This window comes from Nomascus leucogenys, chromosome 12 (assembly GCF_006542625.1).
Source record: "Nomascus leucogenys isolate Asia chromosome 12, Asia_NLE_v1, whole genome shotgun sequence".
Classification (NCBI taxonomy): Eukaryota; Metazoa; Chordata; class Mammalia; order Primates; family Hylobatidae; genus Nomascus; species Nomascus leucogenys.
The window spans coordinates 5,609,632-5,616,371 of record NC_044392.1 but is presented as its reverse complement, the minus strand read 5'-3'; positions in this window follow the sequence as shown (position 1 = coordinate 5,616,371).

The following is a 6,740-nucleotide window of genomic DNA, read 5'->3' as shown; positions in this document are numbered from 1 at the left end:
TGAACTCTTGGGCTCAAGCAGTCCTCCCACCTCAGCCTCTCCAGTGGCTGGGACTACAGGTACACACTACCATGCCCAGCTGATTTTTTTTTTAGAGACAGGGTCTCACTATGTTTTTGTTTTTGTTTTTGAGACTGAGTCTCCCTCTGTCACCCAGGCTGGAGTGCAATGGTGTGATCTCAGCTCACTGCAACCTCTGCCTCCTGGGTTGAGGCAATTCTCCTGCCTCAGCCTCCTAGGTAGCTGGGATTACAGGCACGCACCACCACGCCCAGCTCATTTTCATATTTTTAGTAGAGACAGGGTTTCACCAGACTGGTCTTGAACTCCTGACCTCATGATCCGCCCACCTCAGCCTCCCAAAGTACTGAGATTACAGGCATGAGCCACCATGCCTGGCCAGGGTCTCACTGTGTTGCCCAGGCTGGTCTCAAACTCCTGGTCTCATGGGATTCTCCCCCCTCCGCTTCCCAAAATTCTGAGATTATAAAAATTATTTTAATTGACCATGTACTAGATTATCAAGTAAGACTCAATTCCAAAGAATCATCATCACACACATCATTTTCTCTAACTGTGCTGCATTTAAATTAGAACTCAGTGAGAAACAGATAAATTTAAAATTCACATACATTTGAAAAGTTTAAAGCTTTCTTCTGAGTAATTCATAAGTCAAAGAAATAACTATATATTTTAAGGCACTTAGAGCAGAATGATAATGGAAACAATGCTTATCGGCCAGATACGGTGACTCATGCCTATAATCCCAGCACTCTGGAAGGCCGAGGTGGGCAGATCACCTGAGGTCGGGAGTTCGAGACCAGCCTGACCAACATGGAGAAAACCTGTCTCTACTAAAAATACAAAATTAGCTGGGCATGGTGGTGGGCACCTGTAATCCCAGCTACTCAGGAGGCTGAGGCAAGAGAATCACTTGAACCCGGGAGGCAGAGGTTGCTTTGAGCCTAGATCACACCATTGCACTCCAGCCTGGGCAACCAGAGTGCAACTCCATCTCAAAAGGAAAAAAAAAAAGAGAGAGAAAGAAAACAGTGCTTATCGAAACAGAGAGAGCCAAAGCAGCACTTCTAACAAAATGTAGAGCCTTGAAAGTTTAGCCCAAAAATTAATAAATGAAGCCCCAACTTCAGAGCTTATTAAAAGAACCATAAAATAAGTCCACAGGAAGTAATAATAAAACTAAGAAGAAAAATTAATTACATCAAAGCAAAAAGGCAGTAAAAAAACAATGTACACATACAACAAAGTCAAAAATTGGTTTCTCGAAAAGGCTAATAAAAGACAGACCTCTGGCAAGATTGATGGAAAATAAAAGACAGAAGTCACCAGAAACTCTTATTAAAAAATTTTGAGGCAACATATTTACAGATCCAGAAGATATTAGAAAGATAGAAAGTGAAATACTATGATCAACTGTGTATCAAGGCACAGATCATTCCAACTTAAAAAGCCCTTACAGAGAATAGAAAAAGACAGAGCACTCCCCAGCCCATTCCATGAGGACAGTATAAGCTAGATTCCAAAATCTAACAGAGAGTGTGTGAGAAAGGAAAATTACAGGCCAATTTCACTCAACAGCATAGACACCAAAGTCTTAAACAAGATAATATCAACTTGAATCCACCAGTACATAAAAAATGACAATATTTTATGGCTAAGTTGGGTGTATTCTAGAACTGCAAGGAAGTTTCAATATTATAAAGCTATAAATGTACTCATCACATTAACAGACTACATGAGAAACACTACATTATTTTTTCTTTTAAAATATTTTTAATTTGTTATTGTAAACTGACAATTTATAATTGTATATATTTATGGAGTACAAACTGATGTTATGATTTATAAATATAATGTGGAATAACTAAATCAAGCTAATTAACATATCTATCACCTCAAATACGTATCATTTCTTGTAGTGAGAACTTTGAAAATTTACTCTCTTAGAAATTTTGAAATGTGCAATACATTATTAACTGTCATTTTAATAGATGAAGAAGTATTTTATATGATTTAATTTTCATGATTTTTTTTAAAAACTCCTGGAAAACTAAGAATAGAAGGAAAATTTCTTTCTTTTTTTTGAGACAGTGTCTCACTCTGTCACTCAGCTGGAGTGCAGCAGCGTGATCACAGCTCACTGCAGCCTCCATCTCCTGGGCTCCAGCAATCCCCCTGCCTCAGCCTCCAGAGTAGGGGCTGGGACTACAGGCACACACCACCACACCCATCTAATTTTTTTATTTTTAGTAGAGATGAGGCCTTGCTATATTGGCCAGGCTGGTCTTGAACTCCTGAACTCAAGCTATCCTCCCACAACCTCCCAAAGTGCTAGGATTACAGGCATGAGCCACCACGCCCAGCCTGAAAACTTTATTCTTAATGGGAAACATTATCGTTCCCTTTAAAATAACGAAAAGGCAAAGATGCTCACCACTGCTGCTTCTCTTCAAAGCCAGACTGGTAGTTCCAGCCAATGCAGTGAAACCAAAAAAATAAATGAAATAAAACATATAAAGGTTGGAAGGGAAAAAATGTGCATCATTCATGGATTCTATGTTTATTTACCTAGAAAAGCCCAAAATCAGGCCAGGCATGATGGCTCATGCCTGTAATCCTAGCACTTTGGGAGGCCGAGGCAGGTGGATCATCTGAGGTCAGGAGTTCGAGACCAGCCTGGCCAACATGGTGAAACCCCATCTCTACTAAAAATACAAAAATTAGCCGGACATGGTGGTTGGTGCCTGTAATCCCACCTACTTGGAAGGCTGAGGCAGGAGAATTGCTTGAACCTGGGAGGCAGAGGTTGCAGTGAGCCAATTTTGTGCCACTGCACTCCAGCCTGGGCAATAGAGCGAGACTCCATCTCAAAAAAAAAAAAAAAAAAAGAAATAGAAAAACCCCAAAATCTACAAATAAAATGTTAGAATAAGAGATTTAACAAAGTTGCTAGATTTTAAAAAACAATATATAAGAGGAAAGGAGAAAAATACCTTTAGTTAAAGCAATTATATTTAAGAGATGCATTTTAGAAATACAAATCATCTACAATTTCAACAAAAAATAAGGTAACCAGGAATAAAGCTAACAAAAGGTATGTAAGACCTGGATGGAAAGAATTATAAACCTTAAAGACACAGCTGGGTGCAATGGCTCATGCCTGTGATCCCAGCATTTGGGATGACAAAGAGGGTGGATCACTTGAGCTCAGGAGTTGGAGACCAGCCTGGGCAACATAGCGAGACCTCATCTCTAAACTGCAGTGAGCTGTGATTATGCCACTACGCTCCAGCCTGGGCGGCAGAGCAAACCCCGTCTCAAAAAAAGAAAAAATAAATAGAGACAATAAATAATAACTTTAAAAAATCCTTCATGAATAAGGAGACTCAGTATTTGGAGATATCTGTTTCCTCTAAATTGATCTATAAAATCAATGCAACTCCAATCAAAATCACAACAAAATTTGTGTGGATCCTGACAAGCTAATTCTAAAATACCTTAGGAGAGCAAAGGCACAAGAATAGGCAAAACTGGGGAGAAAAAGAAGGTGGGATAGCATGCCCTATGAGATATCAAGACTTATAAATGTAATGTAATTGAGACAGAATGAGATTGACACAGGAATGATTAAGTAGACCAATGGAACAGAATGAAGAGCCTCAAAATGAGCCACAAATATATGGAAATGTGATATATGACACAGAGGTAGCACTGCAGATCACTGGGGAAAGGAAGAGCTATTCAATAAATGAATAGTTCAGTATCTACACAGAAAAGCATAAAATCGAATCCTTTCAGCAAATCATAAGTGATATCTATTCCAGGTGGATTCAAAACTTAAACAGGAAAGGCAAAACTTTTAAACTCATAAAAGAAAATATAGCAGAATATCTTTGTGACCTCAGAACAGGAAAGGCTTTCTTCAACAAGATAAAAAGTACCAACCATAAAAAATATAATCATAAACTCAATTATATTAAAACTAAGCAATTTTCTCTATCAAGACATAATAAAGAAAATGAAAAGGCAAGCCACCGAGAGTAGTTATTTGCAACATACACAGCTGACAGCCCAGCTGAAAACATGAGCAAAAGACATGAACAAGAGCATTTCTCCGAAGCAGAACACAAAAGACCAACCAACACATGAAAAGAAGATCAACTTCATTAATAATCCAAAAACTGCAAATTACGACAACACGAGATACAATTTTACACCCAATAAGTTGGCAAAATGAAGAAGGCGCTGACACCACCAATGGTTGGTAAAGACGTGGATCAATAGGAACTTTTACACCCTGCTTGGTGGGAATATAAATAAGCATAAACAAACATCTTGGAAAACAAGATGGTACCATCTGTAAGTCTGAACATTTGATATTCTACTTGCCCAGCAATTCTTCTTCTAAAGAAACTCATGAACTTATGATACCAGAAAAAAATGTACAAGAATGTCCCCAGCAACAAAAAATGAAAACGATCCCAACAGGCATTAACAGGAAATGGGTAAAACTATATTTTGGTATAGGTACACAGTGAACCATACAGAGAAGAAATATGAATAAGCTTCAATTACCCATCACAAGATGGCAGAAATGTAAGTCAGAATGAAAAAATGCAAGTTGCAAAACATTACATATAGAATGATAGCATTTTTATAAAGTTCAAAACCAAATGTGATAATTATATGTTGCAATAGAAATGGAATGATAAACACATTCCATTGTTGTTGCCTCTGGGAGTGAGGAGACAGTGAAGTTGAATAGGAAGGAGTTTACAAGTGGATGAAAAGATACAAGTGACATTCTAGAACTATGCTTTCTAATATGATAGCATTAGCCACATGTAGACATTTTGACTTAAATTTACATTAATTGGCCAGGCACGGTGACTGACATGTGTAATCCCAGCACTTGGGGAGGCCAAGGTGGGAGGATCACTTGAGTCAAGGAGTTCAAGACCAGTCTGGGCAACAGGGTGAAACCTCATCTCTACAAAAAATACAAAAATTAGCTGGGCATAGTGGCACATGCCTGTAGTCCCAGCTACTACAGGCTGAGGTAGGAGGATCAATTGGGCCTGAGAGGTCAAGGCTGCAGTGAGCCATGATGGCACCACTACACTCCAGCCTGGAGGACACAGCTCAACCCTGTCTTGAAAAAAATAATTAGTCAATTAATTAATCTAAATTAATTAAAATTAAATACAATTTAAAATTCAGGGCCAGGCATGGTGGCCCATGCCTATAATCCCAGCATTTTGGGAGGCCAAGGCAGGAGGATTGCTTGAGCTCAGGAGTTCAAGACCAGCCTGAACAAGACAGTGAGACCCCCGTCTCTATTTTATAAATATAAAATTTTTTTTAATTTTTTAAACAATTAAAAAAATAAAACTCAGTTCCTCAGACACACTAGTACATTTCAAATGCTAGTCACATGTGGCTAGTGGCTACTGTATTGGACAGCACAGATTTATAGAATATTTCCATCATCACAGAAAGTTCTACTGGACAGCTCTGCTCTAGACCAGAGGTTGGCAAACTTTTTTGTAAAGGGTCAGGTGGTAAATGATTTAGTTTTATGGAACATAAGGTCTCTGTCACAACTACTCAACTCTGCAGCTTTGTCCCTCCAAAACAGCCATAAACAAGGTGTAAATGAATGGGTGTGACTGCTGCAATACCAGGCAGTGGGCTGGATTTGGCCTGCAGACCATAGTTTCTTGACCTTGTTCTAGATCTTAAGTTTGATGATTGATTGACAGATGACCATTTTATTATTACATTTCATGACTTTCAAGCATTCTTACATATCAAATGTTACATAATACATTTTAAAATCTATATCTAGGACAATCTGAGTAAGATCTGAAATCTGAATAAAATCTGTAGATTAGCTAATAATATTGTAGCAATGGTAACTTCTGTACTGTGGTCATATGTAAGATGATGTCCTTGTTTTTTAGGAAACACAATGGAAGAACTTGGAGTAAAGGAAGATCACACATACAACTTACTCTCAAACAGTTCAGAAAAAAAACTACCTGTGACCACATGTATACACACGCACAGAAAGAGAGAAAGCAAATTTGATGCAATGTTGGTAACGTTTTCAGGATTTGGGTAAGGGCTATACAGGAGTTCTCTCCCACTATTCTTGCAAATTGTTTTTTTTTTTTTTTTTTTTTTTTGAGACGGAGTCTCGCTCTGTCCCCCAGGCTGGAGTGCAGTGGCGCGATCTCGGCTCACTGCAAGCTCCACCTCCCAGGTTCACGCCATTCTCCTGCCTCAGCCTCCCAAGTAGCTGGGACTACAGGTGCCCGCCACCACACCCGGCTAATTTTTTATATTTTTTAGTAGAGACAGGGTTTCACCATGTTAGCCAGGATGGTCTCGATCTCCTGACCTCGTGATCTGCCCACCTCGGCCTCCCAAAGTGCTGGGATTATAAGCATGAGCCACCGTGCCCGGCCCTTGCAAATTTTATATAAACCTCAGTTATGTCAAAATTAAGCACTTAAAATCATATGTGTATATAGTTATATACATTTATGGTAAGGTTAAAAATTGCAATTAGAATTTTACAATGGTGTATATACATCATTTGTCAATAAAAAGTTTACCTTAAGAATCCAATCCAGGCCAGGCAAGATGGTTCACACCTGTAATCCCAGCACTTTGGGAGGCCAAGGTAGGAGGATTGCTTGAGTCCAGGAGTTTAA